This window comes from Panulirus ornatus, chromosome 4 (assembly GCF_036320965.1).
Source record: "Panulirus ornatus isolate Po-2019 chromosome 4, ASM3632096v1, whole genome shotgun sequence".
NCBI classification, from domain to species: domain Eukaryota; kingdom Metazoa; phylum Arthropoda; class Malacostraca; order Decapoda; family Palinuridae; genus Panulirus; species Panulirus ornatus.
In genome coordinates, this window is record NC_092227.1 from 76139012 (window position 1) to 76164451 (window position 25440).

The window sequence follows — 25440 nt, forward strand, 5'->3', positions numbered from 1 at the left end:
TTGTCTTAGTTTTAGGTATGTTACCCCTGCTGCATGGTGTGAAATTTCTCCCAGATATTAGCTGTAGTGGAAGCTGTCACAAAGTTTGTTGTTAAATCACTTACTGGTGGACAATTGTACGTGATAAGAAAAAAAATAACTCATTTTGGACGGAGTGTGAGCTAAATATAATGGGAGTAGTATAAGAACTAGACCAGGTAGTGGATAAGTGCGCGCACAGATCATGTGAGAAAAACCTCGAGTCTTCAAGGACGACGCACTCAAGGACGTTCTATGGTTCCTCCTCGACTTCCCACGTTGTTCTTGAGCCGGTGCTGACTGCCGGTGCTGCCTGGAGGAGGCGAGGCCACGGTGTGCACCCAAGTAGGAGGCGTGGCTGGGTATGTGAGCGTGAGTGGGAATGCAGGTGGGTGGCAGTGTGTAAGCCGTTCGCTCATCTATGCTGCTCCCAGTTTCCCGGACGCACGGGCTTACCTGCCTTCGTCTTTGCCATAAGAACAAGTGTAGGCATGTGATTCTTTTTTTTAAATCTCAACTTCTTGTATGTGGGTGAGGTAGATTTATAACGTACAGGTAGATGAGGGAATTAAACTATAGAGATACCAATTAAGCATACTGAGTATTAGACCGAGCGCGCCAAACCAGTCAGAAACAAGTTTTTTCTTTCTCGTTGTGCACGAAAAACAAAATATAAGCATGAATAAAACAACTTTCAGAACGCAGAAATAACCAAATGTGTGCATGAGACGCACACAACCAGAAAACTCCAATTAATACATTATACACCAGCACGCACCCACCTACCCCTACCGATGCCTGGGCGCCACACTTGCATAAGAAACGTTCCGACGTTGACTCGTTTCAACTAGGTCTCCCGTACTTGACAGTGACTCAGATTACGTTTACTGTTATTATCATCCTCCTCCTCCTCCTCCATAGGAATGAAGACACATTGTTTTTGTTATCTTTTTTTTTTTCCTTTCCAAGAGCGTCATGTCATCAATTCTGGAGCCGAGTGAATTGAAAAGAAAAAAGTTGACTAGTCCTACTGAACCAGTGTGTGTTGCACCTAGGTTAATTACGACAAGACACCTTTATGTTTTCTTATTTAGTGTTTTTTTATAGGATTATATGAGCTGATATTTTAGATTTTTATTTTCATTAAATGTATGACTCCTAGGTAGTTTGGTTAGGTCGCTACTGTAGGCCTTGATCCATCATATAAGGTCTAACGATTCCCGAATATCTGCAGAAATCAGTAACGTGCAATACATTCCAGGCAAAATGCCGAGATTCCTCGGTGAATTCCTGACAAGAGCGAGAGGCAAACTGAGGCATGTATCTCGCCACCCAGTCCTGCTTCATCCTCAAGGTCTTGCCTTAAACTAACTTATTTCACAATGTCTTGCTTCATCATGGCTCTAGCTTCGCAGTGCCTTGCCTCATTCTACCTTCTGTTCCACAATGTCTTGCCTCATCTTGGCTCTAGCTAGCTAGCTTCACAATGCCTTGCCTCAACCCCGGACCCTGACCTTGCCTATGAGCATTCTGCCTCTTCTTGTTTCCCAATGTCTTGCCTCACCTTTGGTCCTGACTTACCCTTGGTCTTATTTCGCACCGTCTTGCATCACCCTGGGTATTGCGTCACTCTGGGTCGTGCCTCACGAAGTAAACACCACATCTTGTAATTGAGTTTAGTGAGCCTTGGCACAATGATATTTAAGGTGCATGTGGGGTGAGAGACTATTTGCTCACGAATACTGGCGTTTATTATTATCATCATTATTATTATTATTATTATTATTATTATTATAATTATTATTATTATTATTATTATCATTATTATTATTATTGTTATTATTATCATTATTATTATTATTATTATTATTATTATTATTATTATTATTATTATTATTATCAAAACTTAGGTTGGAATAATATGAGGTGTTAATCTGATGTAAATCAAGTAAAAATAAGATTGATTTAGATTCAGTGTTGCATCGGTAACCGTCCCTGACCATGATGCATCCGCGGGCCGCCCAGGGTCGATCGCATAGGTACGGATCCTGGTTTTGACAGTTGGTCCACACTCGTCCTAGCTGTTCATCCGCTCCTAAGGGTTGGTAGATGAAATGGGTACTTGGCCCAGTCAAAGGTATATATATATATATATATATATATATATATATATATATATATATATATATATATATATATATATATATAGTGGCACGTCAACAAAACTAACTAGAATAACTTGCGTAACTTCTTTTGTGACTTTACCTGGGTGAATTACTGTCCTATATGGTGATGCTTCAATCTCCGCCAAACGCATAACAGAGGTTATTCATGTGGGAATGAAAACATTTATCCCCTCTTCTTCCAAGACAACCTCTTCTTGCAATCCATGGTTCAACCGTTCCTGTTCTGAGGCCAATTATGCAAAGAATCAGGCTTATCATACAAGGAAAAATTCTACTTCTGGCTCCCCCATTCAGCTTTTAAAACTGGAGGTAATCACTGTAAGCACGTTATCCTCGAGACAGTTCTTTTGTTCAGAGGAAGTACGATAACCTCTCCTCGTCATCTACAGATAAGTCCTTATGATCTTTAACTAAGGGCATCTCTACTAACTTTTGTCACTCCACCTTCCCTTCACTTTTCTGTTCTGACGGTACCATAGACGTTTCTCCCATGGACAAAGCAACTCTCTATGGTTCCTGTTACTAAGTCAATGCCCCTCCCCGTAATCTCTTTCCGAACTTTCCGAAAAGCGCTTCTTTCTCTAGACACAAGCAAGGTTTATCGTCTTGATGGCATTGCACTGAAAGAGTGTGCCTCTGAACTTGCACTGTTTCATTTCTGTTCATAAACCAATACTTTTCCTTCCTCTTGGAAGCATGCATTGATATATCCCATCCCAAGGAAGGGTGACCGTTCTGATCTCTCTTTAAGTATCGTTTTGACATCTACCATTTCCAATGTCTTTGAATCCTCCCCTCAACTCCCATATCCTTAGACACCTCGAAACTCACACTTTTCTCTGTGATCACCAGTATGGCTTCCGTAAGGCGAGATCCACTGGTGATATTCTTTCTTATCTTAGTAATGTCTGGTCATCATCTCTGAAAGATTTTTGGGAGTCATGTGTAGTTGCCCTTGACTTATCCAAAGCTTTTGACAGGGTTTGGCAATGGGGTCTCAACTCTGAGCTAACCTCTTTTGGCTTCCCTCCCTCACTTTGCTCCTTCATATATAGCTTCCTCTCCGGCCGATCTATCTCCATGGCTGTTTATAGATCAGCCTCCCCCTTTTCTCCGTCAACAGCGATGTCTCTCAAGGTTCTGTCCTTGCTCCTACACTTTTTCTCTTTTTTTCAACAATTTCCTCTCTTCCACAAATAACCAAATGCCCTCATATGCTGACGACTTAACACTGCATTCATCCACATCTTTCAACTCTGCTCCTTCACCTCTCATTCGATCTGCATCTCGTCTTGACATAGCTTCCTCAATAAACTCAGACTTGGACAGGATATCTTAGTGTAGTAGACGAAATCTAGTTAAGTTAAATGCCTCTAAGACCCAGTTTCTACCCATCTCTATATCGCAAACTCCTTACAATTCTCTTCTTTCCTTTGACGGTTCTGTAATTCCACCTCGACTCGGTGAACATACTTGGTATTACTGTAACATCCACATTTTCTTTGGTCACCCCTCGGTACGGAAATACCTAAGTATGCCTCTAAGGAACTGGGTTTCCTGTTTAGATGTCGAAACTTCTTTTCTTCTGAAAAGTTACTGTATATGATCAAAGTATTAATTCTTCCATATGTGGAGTCATGCTCTCACATCTGGGAGTGGTTCTAGCTCTACATCCTTACTTGACAGAACTGAGTCGAAAGCGGTCCAACTTATAAACTATCCCAGGCTAACTTCCAAACTTGACCCCCTTGCCCTACGCCGCAATGTTGGTTCATTTTCCCTCTTCTATAGGTAACATACTTTGATTTTTGCTCCCGAGAGCTGGTTGCTTGTGTGCCCCCACCATTAGCTAGACCATACAATACTCGGCAAGCTGCTGCGTCACACGATTACTGTGTGCCTGTTGGAAACTGAAGGGTGGGCCGTTTTGATAACTGTTTCGTTCCCAACACGTCGGAGCTTTGGAACTCTCTACGTTCTCATGCCTTTTTTAAAAACTATAACTTGGCACATTTTGAAAGATTTTTCATTTCCTCCAAAATTCATTAATACTTTCCCTTGTCTCTTCCTTTTCCGTTTCATAATCCTCTCTATATTTCAATAAAGGCCCGGCCTTGATGTGGACTTTTGTTCGTGATTAGAGCCTCCATCTCAAAAAAAGTGCATGTTCTTGGGGATGGGCACTGACTTTAACAGGTTTGGTGATATTGTCCTTGTGCACACTTTGGTACATTTTCACCGTAAATGGCAAAAGCCTCTTAAAGTGTGGGCCTATTTGGCTCATGTATTTGTTGACAATACTAGCGCTGTTAGCTATTCATTATTCAGCATAATCTCTTTACAACTTGTATTGGTCATCTGTATGCTGTTTTCGCTTGAAAGGTTTCCATTGACCTTGCAAAGTGACGTTACAAATCACACACTCATTTCAAAGATCCGCAACATTGGTGGTCATATTTGCTGCGGTGAGTGACACAGTGTGTGTGTGTGTGTGTGTGTGTGTGTGTGTGTGTGTGTGTGTGTGTGTGTGTGTGTGTGTGTGTGTTGCACAGATAAATAGCACTTGACTGTTTTGATAAACAACTAAATGGCATACTGCACGCCTGTAGACTGTTCAAATAGAGCTGAAGACCCACATCTATCCTTCTATCGTTTTCCTATAAATAAGTATGCCAGGTTTTGCTAGCTGCTATGAGTAGAGAATTTTGGCAATCATCCATGCTTTCCAAATTATGCAGCGCACAATTCATATCAGATAGGTAAGGTAAACCTGATTCTAGGCTACTCCATATATTTGTAGTTTTTCAGTTTACATTTGAATGTGGTAGCTTGAAAGTAAGGCTTTTAAGTCAGTGTTTTAGTTTGTGTAGCAAACATTATGAGTTCTGCCGGTGTGCTAAATAAATAATTTTGTTCAAATAATAAACGCAACCTTTCATCAAATAGCTTTTATGTTAGATTTTTCAAGGAATGATGATCCTCTATCATACGACTTTATACCAAGGATGTCAAGTAGAACACATTCGAACCACAAATAAAACTAAGTGAAAGCTGTTTCGTCAGAGACTACTTAAAATTACTCATCAATAGAATACCGTGAAAGTAAACAAATAAACGCACCTTTGAAGTCACGAGGAAGTGATCATCGTAAATTTTGAAGCATTTTTTTCCCCAATTTAGATGTAACATATTTGTCTGCTTGTGAACTTTTCTAGGCTTTCATCGACTCTCCGCTGTAACTAGGTGATGTAATCAGATAATGGCATACGCTAGGATATGTAACATCGGGAAACTCGTTTGACTCCACAGTCAATAGCTGCTGGCATTTCACTCTCGCTGAAATCGAATATGGATCGGTTTTCGTATGATTTATTCGATCAAAATAACGTTTCTGGGCAACATCAAGGCCTCTAGCATACTCTGAGAGATTTAGGGCGCCAGAATCCATACTAACATGCCACACGCGAGAACATAAAGTAGATGTTTTGAATGTTCCTTTGTGAGGGCAAGGACTTCCGCTGATACTATAAAACACCATTATGTCGGCGGTATAAAATGACGTCATTTGAAGTCTATCGGCTGAAGGCTTTGTTCACAAGTGCCAAATTAATTTTAAAGGCTTCGTACTTTTGTGAGTGAGTTAATAGCAAACCAGATGAAGGGATAAAACCATATTTCAGATAATCAGGATTATAGTTCCAATCTTTTTCTTGACGTCTTCATAACTGGAAGTGATGTCAAAGGAGATGGAGTAGATGAGGCTGGTGCCGGCGTTGTTGAAATGCTGATATAAATCATATTAGATGATCTATCATATTTGTCGTTCTTCACTGCTGTCTTTCCCCTTTAACTTTGTCTTCCATATTATCCACTAGTGTATTGTATTACACAATAAGATCTAGAATCAAGCTCAGAAAGCTCGCAGCAAATCAGTTATGGCAACCCTCGTAAATTGACGTTGGATTGACAATAGGCTTTTTCAGATGCAGAGCAATGATAATTTCTACTCTAAGCGAGAATCAGTCCAACTGATTCTCATGTATCACATATCTTTAAGATGTAATCACGGGGAATAGGATACAATCTTTCAAAGATTGATTTATCTATTATAATTTTTTTTTAATGCTTTAGGCTAATCGACTGCCAGAGTCCCCAAGGCCGTCAACGTCAAGCCACATCATCGACCATCCAAACAATCCAAATATCCGCCGGTGTTAAGGCTAATTCTAAGACCATAAACACTCTGTGTATACCAATTAGCCCATGTACAGTCTGCGTCTCTTTATTCTGTAAAATGTGGTCAAGCGTCGTAACTTAACATAACTCTACGGGGAAATAACATATGTTTTAGTTAATGCCATCTAAGTACGAGAGAAGGGTGCTGCCTTATTCTTTTCATGCCCCTCAGTGGAATCAACGCTGGAGTTTAGAAATAAGGCTGTTCCATGAAGTATTTCAGAATTGAATAATGACGCAAAAAGGGCGAGTAATGAAAATCTTATAGCATTCATATCTTCCTCCATCTCTCCACTTCTGCTACCTCATGACACCTGACTCACGTCATTTAAGGGGCGCCCGACACCATCGTAGTTAGCTTAGCCCAGTCACACACAAAAAAATGACGCTAGGAATTATTGCGTGACCACTGGTATCAGTAATGTATGCTTCGAATATATATTTCATGTACTGATTCATTTATTATTCTTGACAATTGTTATTGAAATGTTGTAGTAATATAATAGAATATAGGGATATAAGACAACCTCAAGAACAACAATCCAAATTGTACGTACTGGGCAGTATGATAAGCGGAACTCTTCCTAGGGTAGAATAATTAGATTTAACAATTAACTCCAGCAATTAAAAGGGTTAATTTCACTGGGATTCCTAAGCTAAGAAATATGACTGTCAAGACACCGTAGCAAGCAGTATATAAGGCTACTTAATTTGCATGAAAGAGAAGCTAAGATAGATGAGAAATCTCGCAGATGAGCTTACAATGAAATGTCAATCTAAACTAGTTAGAATGGGAAAACTCCCGTTGGTGGTCGCCAGTTACTACAACGCCAAATACTCACAATTTTGTTGTAAATGGTGTGGTGAAGCTGGAAACACGTCGACTGAAGAAGGTTCCACAGAATGACGTAGCGTTAGTCTTGAGATGGAAGTCGTCCGACTGAAGCAAGGAGCATTCTTCACGTGCTTGTTAGTGTCCTTAAGAGTAGTAGCGGCTGTAGAAGCTACGAGGACGAACTAAGTTGTTCCATGGAAACGCGAGTTAGCAGGCCACAGCGTAGGACTGGGCAAAACCTTGCTGATGGTGACGAAAGACGGCGTTTCGGTGACAGACGTCCACTGAGGAACAGACACCAATGTAGGCGTTTAACAGCGCAGGTTCGCCCGGCTACCTATAGTCGCCGTGACAAGTAAGTATATGTACACATCCCAAGTACACATATTCTTCCATGCAGCAGCCCGGGTTTTGAATCCTTGGGGCGATGGGTGTTGAGAGGCAGTGTGAACACGGTGCATTAAATCAAGCTTGCTCTAAAACCTTTGATATTATTACTTTACAAAGTCCTTTCACACCCAAGATCAAATTCACTACGGCTCTTAAAATGCACGTAAACCACTCATGTACAAAAGATGTATCAATTCAGACATTTTTAACGTACAATATGAACATCATTCATTCTTTTCACAACTGAGAATATGATGGCGAACTAGAAAGCTTCACAGCTTGTTGATCACTTGTGATTTTGAGAAATACAAAATGAGAATAAAACTTTCGCTTCGGCGAAGCGTGATACTGGTGAAGGTATAAGAACGTCTGTAGGTATCAAATGAATTAAGGTATTGCTGAGGGAGGTAGGCTATTGCCACTCTAGACGACACCATTCAGGCCTGGATCTTGATTACTCTGTGAGGTAATTGTGGACACTAAACGTGATGCACTTCAAGCCTAGGACGCTAAATTTGACGCCTAGCTACGCGCTCGTCATCCCTTCTCAGCATCGTTTGCCCTTCGTGTATTCACCCCTTATGTATTGTTTCCACGAAAACGATACATATTTTGTCAATATAAATCATTGCCGGGTGTGTAAATTGGTGACATGTTCGTCGTTGCTATCAATGCTGTGATACGAGGAAGTAGGAAAGACAGTTTAACTTTGAATTTAGATGTTCTAGGAACTAGACAGTAATTTTGATATCATGAGAATAGTGACGGCGGTAAAATTCTAGAAATAAAAGAAATTATATTTCAGATTTATGAAATACAACAAATAGAAGTCTAGTAAAAACAGAAACCTCTTGTAATAAACGTTTTAAGTTGATAACTAACTGTAAGACTTTTTCCAAAAGATACAGTTGCTATATATATGATTATCCTATATTTAGTGTTGTCAAATGCAGCTGTATTACCCATGCTATCCTCTTCCATGCCTGGGCAAGTCCATTCTCGACAGGCAACGATTAATGAACACAAGAAGACGATTCTTCAACCTACACTGATCGCAAATCATTCATACAGGTCTAGAAGCAATAAATTCAGCATTCCTATCATTATCGAACCAGTAAAGAAAAAAAAAAAAAGCAACCCGTTTTGTGACGCCTGCATTCTTCAGTTACCTGGTGGAGAGCAGGAGGGTCTCACGTACTGGCCGCACTGACTACCACCACTTAAAATTTTTCAAGTCGTTCTCCCATCCTTGTAAGTTTTTCACCCTTTTGCTCATCCCTGCTTCAGTCACTCCTCCCAGTTGGCAAGAACTGGCCTAACTTCCCAAGACCAGTTGGTGGGAGGGCAGCAGTTTATCATTCTAAGTAGTAATTGCTAATTGATGGAGGTTAGATATCGATGTTTAATTTTTCTTTTCCCTAATACATTGGTTTCCAGGCCCAGGATCGCGACTCAGATAAGGGTCGCAAGGATGTTCCAGAGGGTCGCAGTAAGGTCTCGGTGGGAAACTATTTTTGGCAAAAATTATGTAATATTACTATCATAATTACACAATGAACCTGGGGAATTTTGAGAAATTATGGAAATAATGAAAAATAGAATGGGTGCGTGTGAACGTTGGGCGTAGCGTACATAGTGTATTATATATCATCCCTTTGGGTTACCGGGCCGGGAAAAAAATTTTAGGATCTCGATCAAAAATATTTGTGAAAAGCGTCCAAAAATCTGCCGCCATCCAGGAGTAAAATCCCAAGGCAAGCACGCCGTAACCCTTGAATACCTCATGCCCCCTGGGGATAAGGGCCATATTGGACGGACCGTACCATGTTCAGAAGACTTACCCTTGCAAAGATATTTTTGCCCCTGTATAATGGACGCTATCCTGTTGGACGAACTGCTTTGAGAATGAAGGAAGTTAGTGAAATATTTTGTTTAAATAAAATCTAATGTAGACACGTGAAATGCAATATTAGTTTAAAGGCCGAGCTTTTTAAGGGCACAGCTATTCTGAAAAGGCACGCAGATATTTGTACCTTACATGGTCTTCGGTGGATATGAATGCGAAACTTTAAGGTGGTTTTAGTTAAAAAGGTGAAAGGACAAAATATATCGAAGGAGGATAGTTTCCTAAGGGTTTCGAAGGTCCTGCTGAGGTGGACGACTCCCTTACCTGCCCACAATTTTCACGCACGCAAGAGATCGAAGAATTAATACCTGACGACAGTGTACAGAATTTGGAATAGACCTGAGGAGTTCATAATTGAAAATGCCAAGTGGACGAAAGGGCAAACAAGAAAACTGGGTCGGATCCAAGTTGTAGAATACGTGAAGACACATGATAGTAAAGGAGCTACGGATTCAAAAAGAATTTAAGGGAGGACAGTGCAAGTATAAAGAGTATGAATAAATTGATAGATCGTATGATGCATTAGACAGTTTAAGAGGGATGGGGCGCCACGAATGTAGAATTTCTTCTTCATAATGGATGAATAAGTTTTTGCACATATCGGCCAGTACAAGAAAACGCACACAGAGCCGTCTTGGGGCCCAAAACTGAGACTCGTTTTAGGGCCCCTCCAGCCTTCGAGTTCTAGTGGGGCTCCGGGGCATGCACCTGGAAAAACAAAATTTAGGAAGTCTAGCGTTCCTGACCGTGAAGCGTTTACGGTCCGCCCAGGACCTGGCTTTTATAGGTTTGTATGTTATATGGTAGGGCACGTTCATATATATATATATATATATATATATATATATATATATATATATATATATATATATATATATATATAAAGTGTATGAAAGAAGAAAGCTGAGAGTAAATGTGAATAAGAGCAAGGTTATTAGGTTCAGTAGGGTTGAGGGACAAGTCAATTGGGAGGTAAGTTTGAATGGAGAAAAACTGGAGGAAGTGAAGTGTTTTAGATATCTGGGAGTGGATTTAGCAGCGGATAGAACCATGGAAGCGGAAGCGAGTCACAGGGTGGGGGAGGGGGCGAAAGTTCTGGGAGCGTTGAGGAATGTGTGGAAGGCGAGAACATTACCTCGGAGAGCAAAAATGGGTATGTTTGAAGGAATAGTCGTTCCAGCAATGTTATATGGTTGCGAGTTGCGGGCTATAGATAGGGTTGCGTGAGGGAGGGTGGATGTGTTGGAAATGAGATGTTTGAGGACAATATGTGGTGTGAGGTGGTTTGATCTAGTAAGTAATGAAAGTGTAAAAGAGATGTGTGGTAATAAAAAGAGTGTGGTTGAGAGAACAGAAGAGAGTGTATTGAAATGGCTTGGTCACATGGGGAAAATGAGTGTGGAAAGATTGACAATGAGGATATATGTGTTAGAGGTGGAGGTAACGAGAGGTGGGAGACCAAATTGGAGGTGAAAGGATGGAGTGAAAAATTTTTTGAGCGATCGGGGCCTGAACATGTAGAAGGGTGAAAGGTGTGGAAAGATTAGAGTGAATTGGGACGATGAGGAATACCGGGGTCGACGTGCTGTCAATGGATTGAACTAGGGCATGTGAAGCATCTGGGGTAAATCATGGAAAGTTTTGTGAGGCCTAGATGTGGAAAGGGAGCTGTGGTTTCGGTGCATTACACAGACAGCTAGAGACTGAGTGCGAACGAATGTGACCTTTTCCTAGCGCTACCTCGCGCGCGTGTGGGGGTAGGGGGGTGCCATTTCATGTGTGGCTGGGTGGGGACGAGAATGGATGAAGGCAGGAAGACCAAGTATTCAAGATATTCTTTCAAGTTCTGCAGTTTGCGTGGTATCCCAGTAGTACGGTGTCAGCTGCGTTGCCTGCAGGGTAAGGCTTACTGAGCCCTTGCGACTGGACCCGGTCTGTCCCAGATGCTGACGGAGACGTGTCTAGCTGCCTGCCACACAACACAGGCGTTCGCGAACTAACGCCAATCCTGCTAGTGTGGGTGTGGTAACCGCTACGGCTACAGTCTCCGGGTGGTGTGGGAATTATGCCAGCCGCCACCCACGCCAGCGCACTATCTAAGTTGCTGAACAAACTGTCGAGAGCGACGGTGGAGAAGGTGTGATCACCCGGGGTCAATGATGACAAGACCTTGGGCGGTGCCGTCGTGCTCAGTGGAGATAATGGCTGCCGCTTTGTCCGAGCGTGGACTGGTGTGTTGGGAAAGCCTGGTGTGCAAGTGTTGGCTTGTCCTCGTTGGTGTAATTATCCCTCTGTATACATTTTGTTCTCTATTGTATGAACACAGTGTGTCATTGTGTGCCTGTCTGAGTATTCATGTGCGTGCTCTTGTGTTTGAGTACTCATTCATATGATGATGTATAATAGATCAGTTTGATTTGTGGATAAATATATATATATATATATATATATATATATATATATATATATATATATATATATATATATATATATATATATATATATATTGGAAAGGATCACAATTTTGCGCGATCAAGTATATTCCTATGAGTCCACGGGGAAAATGAAACACGATAAGTTCCCAAGTGCCCTTTCGTGTAATAATCACATCATCAGGGGAGACACAAGAGAGAAATATAACAGTCAGTTGATATACAACGAAGACACGTAGCTAGGACGCCATTTGGTAAACCTGTGATTGTTCAAGACAGACAACGAGCGTATCATAATCTTATTATGCGAACAAGGTGAATTTTTTTTGCAATATTTATGAAAAATAAAGTTATCCAGTTTGTATAGACCTTCACTAATATTAAGGTTATAATTTTTTTGTGTATTTGATAATAGAAGATTCAATGATATTTCTCGTGGTACTGGAGTTAAAGTTACTGAGATGGCACTACTCCAGTCTCTACAATGATCATAGTTTTTAACGTGATTAAACAATGCCTTTGATTCTTGTCCTGTTCTTATACTTTTTATGTTGTTTAAGTCTAACAGAAAGAGCCTTACCAGTCTGCCCAACATAAAACTTATAACAATTTCTACATGGCACTTTATAGATGCATCCAGGAGAATTTTCTGATGAGTTCCTGATTAAGATATCCTTTATAGTATTATTGTCGCTGAAGGCAGCATTTACATTAAAGGATTTAAGCAACATGGGAAGTAAAGTAAGAATCTTTTAGTTCTCCCTTTTGATACTAATTTCACTTTTGATGATAATTCTTGTAAGTTTACATACATTGTTGAGTTGCCTTTAAGAGATCCTAAATTGTATACTGGCCCCTCTACCGTCACACAATAAACGTTTCCAGTCCACATAAACAAAAATGACTCCCTTGTAGTACCCCTGGTCCAAACATTATACACACCGTTGAGGGGGAATTGTAGTGAGTTCAGTCTCTAAGTCTTAAATTGTGTAACAGAAGTGGTCGTCCACAGCTGAATGTTCCCCTAAGTTCTACGCTCGGATTCAGGGGTACTGGAACCTTCGTGAGTTCCCTAACACATGATGGGCTGGAGGGTCACTGTAACTGATCTCGCAAAGAGAGTTAGGGCGATGTCTTCACAAGTGAAGCGAAGAGAGCCACGCAGATGGAAATTTTTGGAAAGTGTGCTCTTGATGTTTTGTGCATGTTGGTGTGTGGCAACCATACTGAAGAACGCTTTCAACAGGTAGGTGCCTAGCTCCACACATGCCATGGAAAAGTAACATTCTCCTAACCATACCCAAAGCCCGGTGTCGAACATAGGGTATAGTCTTCAAAGTCGAACATGCTGACTACCTTCCCTGGCACCGTTTGGCCCAATGCGAGGCTGCGGCGGTTGAGAGCATGAGATATATTAAGGCAACACGTTCTCTCGACCTCACACACAACGACCCGGTGACACAATCAGAAAGGTTGCGGGTATTACACGGACAATCGTAAGTGTGGTTATTTCCTGTGATGTATCAGAGTTAGATGTTTCTGGGCTTCTGTCCACAACCCGCTGCTCAAAGTCTTACGATAAAAGAAAGATGAGAACATTCTACATCTGCCGTCATAATCCCCAAGTGCCATGGCAGACAGGAAAGTCCCCATCACCTGTTCCATAATGACGATTACACGATCACACCGTTTCCTACAGGTTCGTAGATATTCGTTAAGTTGTGAGTATTTGGCTTTTCGGCACAGATGGGAATAGTCATATATTCATCAATATATAATTACCCCAGGACTTGGTGTTAGCCCGAGGCTTGGCTACTTCAAGTGCCAGGGAAATGTGGACTCCTTTGGAGTGAGACATTCTTTGATGAGATTATGTTCTCAGTTATACAGCCGCTCGAAAGATGACTTTTTTCACTCGCGGTGTAACCTCGAGCAGGCAGAGTCCGGCAACACCGCACCGGTGAGTTAAACTACATTATGCCTTTTTTTGCTTTTTTTTTTTTACCCCACCTCTTGCGCGATTGCATTACTGCAATTATCTATATTACCGACGGACGAATAGTTTTTTGCAGATATCATGAGATCCATACAGATACCATTGCTATTAATGGTATAAATGAATTTTTTTTTTTTCATTCACTAAATCCAGCGAGAAGTAGGACGGTTCTTACCCGTCGCCCTGTCATGAAGTACAGGGGAAGTGTTGGGTTAAAAATCTCGTACCATCAACCTTACTTAACCCTTATCCATGAGGGAGGCGGGGGGTGGTTCTCAGTCCTCTACGACAAGTCCCTTACCCTAGCCTACTATACTGTAGCCCAGGGGTGGACGATAGCTCAAATGTATTGAATGAGGTGCCCGATCTACCCGGTTATAATCATGTCCACACAATACCATACGATCTACCTGTGCCGGTGTTGATATATCCGTCGGCAAAATAACTACTTCGTGATCCTTAAGACCGGTGATTCCCCCTGCCATGAGTGGTGACAGGAGAGCATTACATCATGCTAGCGTGGCCAAAGGACGCGAAGGGTTGGCCTGGAGGATGGGTTTGCGGTCCACGGGACGGGCGGGTGGACCAAGGGTTGGGTGGGTATGTGGTCTATAGACCAGGAGGTGGGTGTATGGCCAAAGGGGAACGGGTGGGAGGACCAGGGGACCGTTGCTGGGTGGGCTGGAGGACGGGCGTATCATAACACTCACTCGGTCATTTGGTCACCTTGTCTCGAGCGGGCAGATCGAACCAATGACTAACACGTTACGAACACATATCTATTCTGTGACACGATGAATGTCACATGAGACTAAAACTGGACATCTTTGCTGTGTAAGTCGACGAATACCTTACGTGGACTTGACTGATCAGTGTGTGTGTGTGTGTGTGTGATGCTAGGAAGTAGAACCTTCAACCCCACAGAGTCATCCGAACGAAATGGAACACAAACCGACTTCGCTGAGCTTCGAAACAGTGCTCGGGGGAATGTGAAGTTGTGGTTCTGAAGACGACTGTGTCATCCTTAAATGGGTTAAGATATCTCATCTTTGAATGAATTTTCATACTGGCTTTTTTTTTTTGTATTTTGAAATTGGGAGATAAAGAGGAAATACTGAAGAAGACACTGGTGCCTACTAGATCCTTTTTTTTGCACTATTCCTCAGGGCTGAGTGATTCGGTCGCATGATGAACCTGAGCCTGCATTTAACCTCTTGAGCAAGACTGTACAATCCTTCAGCATGACGGTACGATCCTGGAGCACAACAGTAGGATACTTAAACGCTGCCATAAGAGCGAGACGGCACGATCCCTGAGCATAACTGTACGAAACCTAGGTTTGATGGCGTCATGTCACGACATCATACCCAAAAGTCATGCTGTTGTCCAAAAAAAAGAAGGGCTATTTCTCGGGCTCACATCGATGCTTCAGGTGGCACGATCAGCACAGTCTTGTGTCAATATGACAGCCGTGGAGCCGGAGCTGAGGGTGTGCGATGCCGTGGAGAACCTTTGTGATGTGTAGGCTCATGTCTCGTGTTTAATGGGGAGAAAATAAAAAAAAAAATCCATGATTCACTACGAATTTTCATGTTTGAGAGGGTTCTTGTGGGAAGAACTGCCCTCAAAGGGAAAGTACTTTTGTTCGGTATTTATGTAGAAGCTTGGTGTGGTTGACGTAGAAGGTTCGTGTCTGAGGACTGCAATAAAAAACCCAGTGTCTGTATACTCACGCAGAGGCTGTAGTTCAACGTTGCCCCACTGCCACTTTGAGGCAATCTGAAATACTCTCGAGCCCTTCATCTCGGGCAGTTTACCCTGTCATTCAGAGAGTGATTCATGCCTTCTGTTGGTTGCTATCCATCAGACGGAGGATGGTACGAGAACACTTGATATATCTATAGAGTTACCTACATCTGTTCAGAACCTCTTCAGATCACTTGTGTCCGGTGTAATGAGCCTCTTGTTTCACTCATTTTGTAAACGATCAGATCTTGAATATGTTGCCCTGAAGCTCTGTATCACTTGTTGTAGGGATGAGGGTGTTGGATCTCGCGTCCAGCAGGTCTGTTCTACATGATGTGGGGTTGAATATCTTGGATCTGTCATTCAGCAGGACTGTTCTACTTGTGGGGGTAAAGACCTATTGTTAGAAATGTGTGTATATGGTTATTTGCATGGGAGCTGTAAGAGATAATAACAGAATAGTATTCAAAATGTTCTCGAAGTGAAAATCAGTCATAGGGTTTAGGAAAATCGAGGCTTCACCTCCTTATAATTTTAGTTATTGTTCTGGGACGAAGGCGCTCCAGCGTTAGTGTATCAGCTGCCTCAGTGGGAGACGCCAGTGGAGTCAGCATGTGGTCCAGAGTCCCACCTAAGTGGTGCATGGGGCAGCCTTTTGACACCGGTCAGTGTGTGAGGCATGCACCAGCCCGAGACCAGCCTTCCGTGGTGTTGTGGTTGGCTTTCACTGTCTATGAATCACGCACGAACCCATCCGGATTCGAAACCTGGGCTGGGTAGTCGGCCCCCAGTGTTCATCCACTCTCCGGGGCTGGTAGATAAATAGGTACAAATGTATATATATATATATATATATATATATATATATATATATATATATATATATATATATATATATATATATATATATATATATGGTCATAAGTAGGGCATTAAGTTGCCAATACTGTTTCATTGGAGAACACATCGCTTATTTCATACATTTCAAAAAAGAAGGTAAATACCGAATACGAAAGCTTTGTTCTTTCATGCTGATAAAGTTGATAGACGAGGAACAGTAGTCTGGGCCACTTGTAAAGCATGTACATGCCATAGTCCCAGCTGCAGTGTTTGGACAGATAAAACATCACGTTTCATTGTCGCGGGAAGATGAACATTATTATCAGCGTAAACATATCCGTTCCATTTATCTGATCATGTTCACATTGTAGTGGAAGAACTTTCCTGGTTATCACATCCACTATTTTCCTACAACTTCTTTGGAACTGTTCATGGTGTCTCCTCCACAATTGAAATTATAACTTTGTTTCCAAGGAATGAGACATTTTTCTGAAGGCTATCTTAGTCGATTCGTCAACACACACGAGCGGAAGGAAGTTTACTAGATTGACTGTTGTTGAAACATTCATTGAGGAATACGGTCTTCCTCAGTGTGAAGAGTCTCTCTTACTCTTTAAATATATATATATATATATATATATATATATATATATATATATATATATATATATATATATATATATATATATATATATTGGAAAAGATCACAATTTTGCGCGTGATCAATTTATTCCAATGAGTCCTCGGGGAAAATGAAACACGATAAGTTCCCACGTGCACTTTCGTGTAATAATCATATCATCAGGGGAGACACAAGAGAGAAATATGTCAGTTGATATACAATTGGTAAACATTCGATTGTCCAAGACAGACAAAGAGCGTATCATAAACTTGTCATTTTACAAATTTTATCAGCAATAAAGTTATCTAATGATAAGTTTATGATACGCTCGTTGTCTTGGAAAATCTCATGTTTACCAAATGGCGTCCTAGTTACGTCTCTTCGTTGTATATCAACTGACTGTTATATTTCTCTCTTGTGTCTCCCCTGATGATGTGATTATTACACGAAAGTGCACTTGGGAACTTATTGTATTTCATTTTCCCCGTGGACTCAGGAATATATATATATATATATATATATATATATATATATATATATATATATATATATATATACTATTTTTTTGTCGAGGGTTCATGTGTGTTTACGAGCCTCGGTCACGTGACCCTTAGAGGTAGGTACGTGATGCGTATGTTGATAAGAGAGACACTTGTGGTGCTGAGGGTGAGGCGGCAGTAGCGGCGAGGGAAGCATTGCTGATCATAGATACGTGTGAGCGCAGCAGGGCCGACCTCTGTGCCACATCTGTTCGCTTCTCTTAAGTGGGAGCATATTCGTGTGTTCTGGTGTGTGATCGCGGCTGTCTGTACGTACGAACATGTAAGAGAATAAGTGCATCACTACTACGTCCGTGAACCGGAATAGCTAACGGTTGTTAGTGACTCATTGAATGTCCTGCCATCTGTTGCTTTGCTTTGAAGTCATAGTGTTGATTCCCGTAGAGTTTTACTGTACTGTGGTCAGCTGGTTGGTTCGGTTTCTTGGTGTACTGAATAAATGTCCTGTCGGCTGACGTGGTTCGTCCAAGCCGTCAAACGTCGAGTTACAACCATCAAATGAAAGAAAAAAAGTGAACATTTTCTTCAAGTGTTTAAGGTAATTCTTGGACCATACACATACCTCCCACTCCCCAGACAACACACGCACATGCATGGTTCTTATGTGCTCAGACTGGAACCAAGTTACATGGTTGTTCTTGTGAGCAGTGATGCTGTTTAAGGCTGTAGCCTATAGACCTGCGTACTATCTGTCTTACTGACCAGATTAATGTTCCTAGATAGTAATGAAGCCAATTCTCAAATGGCTTCACCGAGTAGCCTATTATATACCAGATCGCATAGGCATTGTACTGAACAACTTCGGTCTCCGAGTGTTTACATTGTATTCTCTTCTCTTTTGTTTCAAAATTTGATTTTATGCCTGCATTCTGTAATGATTTCCATGCCAGTCACGTCATTAGTGAATTATTTTTGATTATAGATACGGAACCAAGTGTTACATATTTTCCAGGTTTAAGCGATTACAGTTATGTTCCTCCTGCCTGCACTCCCGTGTTGTCTTTGTGTCTTCAGTCGTTCCCGTTAGGTTCAGTGTTGACATCTACCGCGGGAAGGGAACGTTCGTTGCTAGATAGTTCCGTTCATCTTAATTATGCTAGCAAGGTAAGGGTCCTATGTTGTGGAGGCCGTAGGTGCTTTGACGACTGTTGCTTTCCAACCTGTCGTCTTTGAAGACGGCAAAGTCATCACACGTAATTGATAGAAATTACAATTACGTATCTTTCGTAATACAACGATGATTTCGTGTTTCTTTTTGGGTATCCTGTACAAGTTTTTCTTTCTCCAATTCTCCAGTAATGAGATACTTCAAAATGATCTTCAGTACCACGTTATTTTTCATGACCTACAGAAGAATTGATAAACATTCGTCTTTAGTCTCTTACGTTTTCTAAACACAAGATTTATTTTTCTTAATCAGATGTTATCTTCGTATGAAGCTGTAGAGCGTCGTTCGTATATCTCAGGTGCAAGCGCAGTTCCTTTGGGAAAATTGCATTATCGTGGATGCACTAGAAACTGCCTGGCTCTCAACAGTGTTGTGTTTGTTTACAAGATAATCACATCAATTATCACATCAGTTCCATTTTTTTTTATTTCTTATCTACATCTCACTGCGGTCATCAGTTAACTGAAGTATTTTGCGATTTATCTCCGTCTACAGAAAAACCTCGATAAATGAATTTCGATAGCTCTGCTTGTGCGGAGGTTATCAACTAACTATTCCCGCGGGCATTGTAACAAAACCTGCAGAATGATGCACCTGATAAGTCAAAATTCTCGATCAGGTTAGTCCAATTAAGCTGAATTCTTGTTTGGCGTCTACCAAAGAAATAATGTGGATTTCCGTCGCAGGAGAGGCGTGAAGCCCTTGACCCTGACGCTGCAAATTTCTTAGGCTTACCAGAAATGGGTCGCTAGACACCTCGAAATCGTTGACGTACCCATGCTCACCCGGCGCCGTGGATGGATTGGAACTTGAAAATTTAGACTACAGACGACAGTTAATATCCCCCACCTTATCGAGACACTCGATGAGAAGCAGGATTAAAGTTCATCAGTACTAGAGGCCGTGTTGATGTTGAAAAGGTCGTGGAAGATGGTAAAGAAAACATAGAGATTGCAAACTACTTCCTCCGTGCTAGGCTCAGACCGGCCACAACATACTGGTCACAACAGACTGGTCACAACGTAGAGGAACATGAGAAGAAATGAAGAATTAGAGATTTTTTTAACGCATTCACGGACCAACGTGGAGCAGCGGTGAACGTCACTGACCGTCATGAATCCATGGTTTGAATCATAGTCGCTGCAGTAGGTCCGCAGTCCACCCAGCTGTTTATCCTCCCCTATGGCTTGGTCGATAAAATGTGTACCTGGCGTTAGCTAGGTATGTGTGTGTGTGTGTGTGTGTGTGTTATGATTACATCTACATATTTATTACATAGTAAAGACATGATTCACATATATAAGGTTAGAGAGACGGGGGAACACGAGCGTAAAACTCCCCTCGGAATATACAAGTGGTAATCACAAAAAATAATCACACACACACACACACACACACACTAGCGCATTATGCTAATGTATATGCCATCGACTCAGCGCGGTTTACACCTTAGAACAATTGATATTGTAAGCGCTTTTCTTATATTTTGATTCTTAAAAAGAAAAAGTTAGAAATACCATCAACAGAAATGTCCAATTATGATATTTTAAAACTGGAATAGAAATCGCGTCCAAAGTTCATTTCAGTGCTTGAGAACTAGGGCTCAAAATAAGCATTTCAAGCAGACCTACAAGTGGAGTCCTACCAAGTTACATATGGGCACACTGATTTACGAAGTTGGGTGAGTTTGGCCTTCGCGAAGCTCTTAACTCGAATTTCAAGGCAGCGTGCACATGAGACTTCACTTAGCGAGATTATATTGTATCTTGTGGATCTGAGTTTTTTTTTTCTGGTCTCGTATGACGTTTTATGTTTACGTTCAATAGCCTCCTCCTTTCCATAGGTTCGTTTTCTTTCGTAGAATTCGTTGCCTGTCTTTTGAAAAGGCCAACAACTTGGTTTTGTCATCCTGATAGAGAGCACCGCTCTCCACCCAGTCAGAGCATCATGACATTTCTTTCTTATTGGAACGTATCTGGTGCATGTTTGCTGTGTTTATGTGGTCAAGATTTCCGAGCATTCTTTTGTGTTTTGCCTCTCAGGAGTGATGCCCACTATCTGGCACATAATCCACTGTTTATCATTGCTCTCCATACTCTCTATGTGCATAGATTGCTGAAAATGAATTTGCTTTATTCACAGCCCATGGTGATGCACTGTGTATTGTGGAATCTAGGGTCTTAATTTCTCTCTCCTTCAGTTAGGACACGAACTCAGTGCGGGGTGTTTAATTTGATATTACAAATTAAGTCTAAATCATTTCTGAAAATGGTCTCATCGCATATGTGCATATATTTTTTTTTTTATGGTTGGTTCTTTTTATCTGCTAAGCTTAAAGTTGCTGCACAATATAAAGATTTTCCTTTTGTGCAAACGTTAATCTACATTATATCTCAGACGTTCTCGGACACGATGTTGTTTCCTACACAATTTACAACTTGGGTTTTAGTGTCAGGCTGACATCCCCAAGTCTCCCCTTTTGACTAAACGAAATAAATAGATATATATATAAAAAAAAGACAGCCTTCAGCCTAAATATATAAATGATTTTTTTTTTCACGAATCAAAATCGAAATGAATCCATAGATGTTTCTCACTGAAAGAAGGTCGTACTGGACCAAAATCTGCAACTACCAGATTTCATCTCGATCTTTGTTTACAAATAGGTAAGAAGAGAGTGAATAGTGGGAATAGCAATAATCACCTGATATATAGGGAGACATACGTACGTACCCACGTAGGTATTCGTGTACATTGAACATCAACTAGAGTGTCTTAAATGGCTGAATATTCTGCAGGCATTTCTAACCTAGTTATGAGATGTAGATAAACGCGAATACCTTACAGTTGGCACCAGTTGCCACATGTTCCTCGTAAGACAACCGTCCTTTCACTTGCATTAATCTAATGCCATGTCAGAATTAGTATGTTGCATGTTCAAATTTTAGAGAAGTGATCTTCAGTTTTTTCTTTTTTTATCAAATAAGAAAAAAAAAACTAAACAGTCTGTGTTTTGAAAGTATGATATTGTTAAACTTACCACCCTGCACGACCCTGGTGCTGCTGGTCTGGCTTGTGCTGCTGGTCTGGCCTGGTGCTCCTGGTCTGGCCTGTTGCTCCTGGTCTGGCCTGTTGCTGCTGGTCTGGCCTGGTGCTCCTGGTCTGGCCTGTTGCTGCTGGTCTGGCTTGGTGCTGCTGGTCCGGCCTGGTGCTGCTGGTCTGGCCTGTTGCTCCTGGTCTGGCCTGGTGCTGCTGGTCTGGCCTGGTGCTCCTGGTCTGGCCTGTTGCTGCTGGTCTGGCCTGGTGCTGCTGATCTGGCCTGGTGCTGCTGGTCTGGCCTGTTGCTGCTGGTCTGGCCTGTTGCTGCTGGTCTGGCCTGGTGCTGCTGGTCTGCCCTGGCGCTGCTGGTCCGGCCTGGTGCTGCTGGTCTGGCCTGGTGCTGGTATGCCATTCAGTCACTAGCGTAACAGTTGACCTACCGTCATGCAAGCTTTTTATTCTGAAATCATTCTTTCTATGAATCTCTTATTATTATCATTATTATTATTATTATTATTATTATTATTATTATTAGTAGTAGTAGTAGTAGTAGTAGTAATAGTAGATGTTGTCGCCATGAATTCAAACGTGATAACAATGTAAATTCTGCTTGAGATGATTCTACATATATTCTTGTGGGCCTCATAACTTCCTACAATGGTTAGACGGCGTTTTAATCTTTAGGAGAATACTAATATCCCTGGCTGTCATGCGGTGACAGAGTTCAGGCATGCACGAAAAAACAGTACCAGTCTTAGAGCGTTAACCTTGGGGAATGGTTCGGACATTTCCCACACTGAAAGTTTCGCTCGACTTGAAGCATGTACCTTACGGACCACGAGGAGTGGGCTTGGCTCTACCCTCTCCGGAAGGTTAGGATGGGTCAATGGCCCCCGTCCATGCTCGCTCACACACACACACACACACACACACACACACACACACACACCTGATATAGGCTGGAGTGTATATATATATATATATATATATATATATATATATATATATATATATATATATATTTTTTTTTTTTTTTTTTTTTTTTTATACTTTGTCGCTGTCTCCCGCGTTTGCGAGGTAGCGCAAGGAAACAGACGAAAGAAATGGCCCAACCCCCACCCCATACACATGTACATACACACGTCCACACACGCAAATATACATACCTACACAGCTTTCCATGGTTTACCCCAGACACTTCACATGCCTTGATTCAATCCACTGACAGCACGTCAACCCCTGTATACCACATCGCTCCAATTCACTCTATTCCTTGCCCTCCTTTCACCCTCCTGCATGTTCAGGCCCCGATCACACAAAATCTTTTTCACTCCATCTTTCCACCTCCAATTTGGTCTCCCTCTTCTCCTCGTTCCCTCCACCTCCGACACATATATCCTCTTGGTCAATCTTTCCTCACTCATTCTCTCCATGTGCCCAAACCATTTCAAAACACCCTCTTCTGCTCTCTCAACCACGCTCTTTTTATTTCCACACATCTCTCTTACCCTTACGTTACTCACTCGATCAAACCACCTCACACCACACATTGTCCTCAAACATCTCATTTCCAGCACATCCATCCTCCTGCGCACAACTCTATCCATAGCCCACGCCTCGCAACCATACAACATTGTTGGAACCACTATTCCTTCAAACATACCCATTTTTGCTTTCCGAGATAATGTTCTCGACTTCCACACATTTTTCAAGGCTCCCAAAATTTTCGCCCCCTCCCCCACCCTATGATCCACTTCCGCTTCCATGGTTCCATCCGCTGACAGATCCACTCCCAGATATCTAAAACACTTCACTTCCTCCAGTTTTTCTCCATTCAAACTCACCTCCCAATTGACTTGACCCTCAACCCTACTGTACCTAATAACCTTGCTCTTATTCACATTTACTCTTAACTTTCTTCTTCCACACACTTTACCAAACTCAGTCACCAGCTTCTGCAGTTTCTCACATGAATCAGCCACCAGCGCTGTATCATCAGCGAACAACAACTGACTCACTTCCCAAGCTCTCTCATCCCCAACAGACTTCATACTTGCCCCTCTTTCCAGGACTCTTGCATTTACCTCCCTAACAACCCCATCCATAAACAAATTAAACAACCATGGAGACATCACACACCCCTGCCGCAAACCTACATTCACTGAGAACCAATCACTTTCCTCTCTTCCTACACGTACACATGCCTTACATCCTCGATAAAAACTTTTCACTGCTTCTAACAACTTGCCTCCCACACCATATATTCTTAATACCTTCCACAGAGCATCTCTATCAACTCTATCATATGCCTTCTCCAGATCCATAAATGCTACATACAAATCCATTTGCTTTTCTAAGTATTTCTCACATACATTCTTCAAGGCAAACACCTGATCCACACATCCTCTACCACTTCTGAAACCGCACTGCTCTTCCCCAATCTGATGCTCTGTACATGCCTTCACCCTCTCAATCAATACCCTCCCATATAATTTACCAGGAATACTCAACAAACTTATACCTCTGTAATTTGAGCACTCACTCTTATCCCCTTTGCCTTTGTACAATGGCACTATGCACGCATTCCGCCAATCCTCAGGCACCTCACCATGAGTCATACATACATTAAATAACCTTACCAACCAGTCAACAATACAGTCACCCCCTTTTTTAATAAATTCCACTGCAATACCATCCAAACCTGCTGCCTTGCCGGCTTTCATCTTCCGCAAAGCTTTTACTACCTCTTCTCTGTTTACCAAATCATTTTCCCTAACCCTCTCACTTTGCACACCACCTCGTCCAAAACACCCTATATCTGCCACTCTGTCATCAGACACATTCAACAAACCTTCAAAATACTCATTCCATCTCCTTCTCACATCACCACTACTTGTTATCACCTCCCCATTTACGCCCTTCACTGAAGTTCCCATTTGCTCCCTTGTCTTACGCACCCTATTTACCTCCTTCCAGAACATCTTTTTATTCTCCCTAAAATTTACTGATAGTCTCTCACCCCAACTCTCATTTGCCCTTTTTTTCACCTCTTGCACCTTTCTCTTGACCTCTTGTCTCTTTCTTTTATACTTCTCCCACTCAATTGCATTTTTTCCCTGCAAAAATCGTCCAAATGCCTCTCTCTTCTCTTTCACTAATACTCTTACTTCTTCATCCCACCACTCACTACCCTTTCTAAACAGCCCACCTCCCACTCTTCTCATGCCACAAGCATCTTTTGCGCAATCCATCACTGATTCCCTAAATACATCCCATTCCTCCCCCACTCCCCTTACTTCCATTGTTCTCACCTTTTTCCATTCTGTACACAGTCTCTCCTGGTACTTCCCCACACAGGTCTCCTTCCCAAGCTCACTTACTCTCACCACCTTCTTCACCCCAACATTCACTCCTCTTTTCTGAAAACCCATACTAATCTTCACCTTAGCCTCCACAAGATAATGAT

General features: G+C 41.8%; 1 protein-coding gene across 2 annotated transcripts in view; it reads left to right on the forward strand.

Annotated features, from left to right (window-relative positions):
- The window catches only part of LOC139745816 (uncharacterized), a 197113-nt gene that overhangs the window by 91 nt on the left and 171582 nt on the right, over positions 1–25440 (forward strand). For both annotated transcript variants that reach the window (XM_071656421.1, XM_071656403.1), the window contains exon 1: positions 1–15. This exon is cut by the window's left edge. The gene's annotated coding sequence lies outside the window, so the exon portion shown is untranslated. The remainder of the gene's footprint in view (positions 16–25440) is intronic.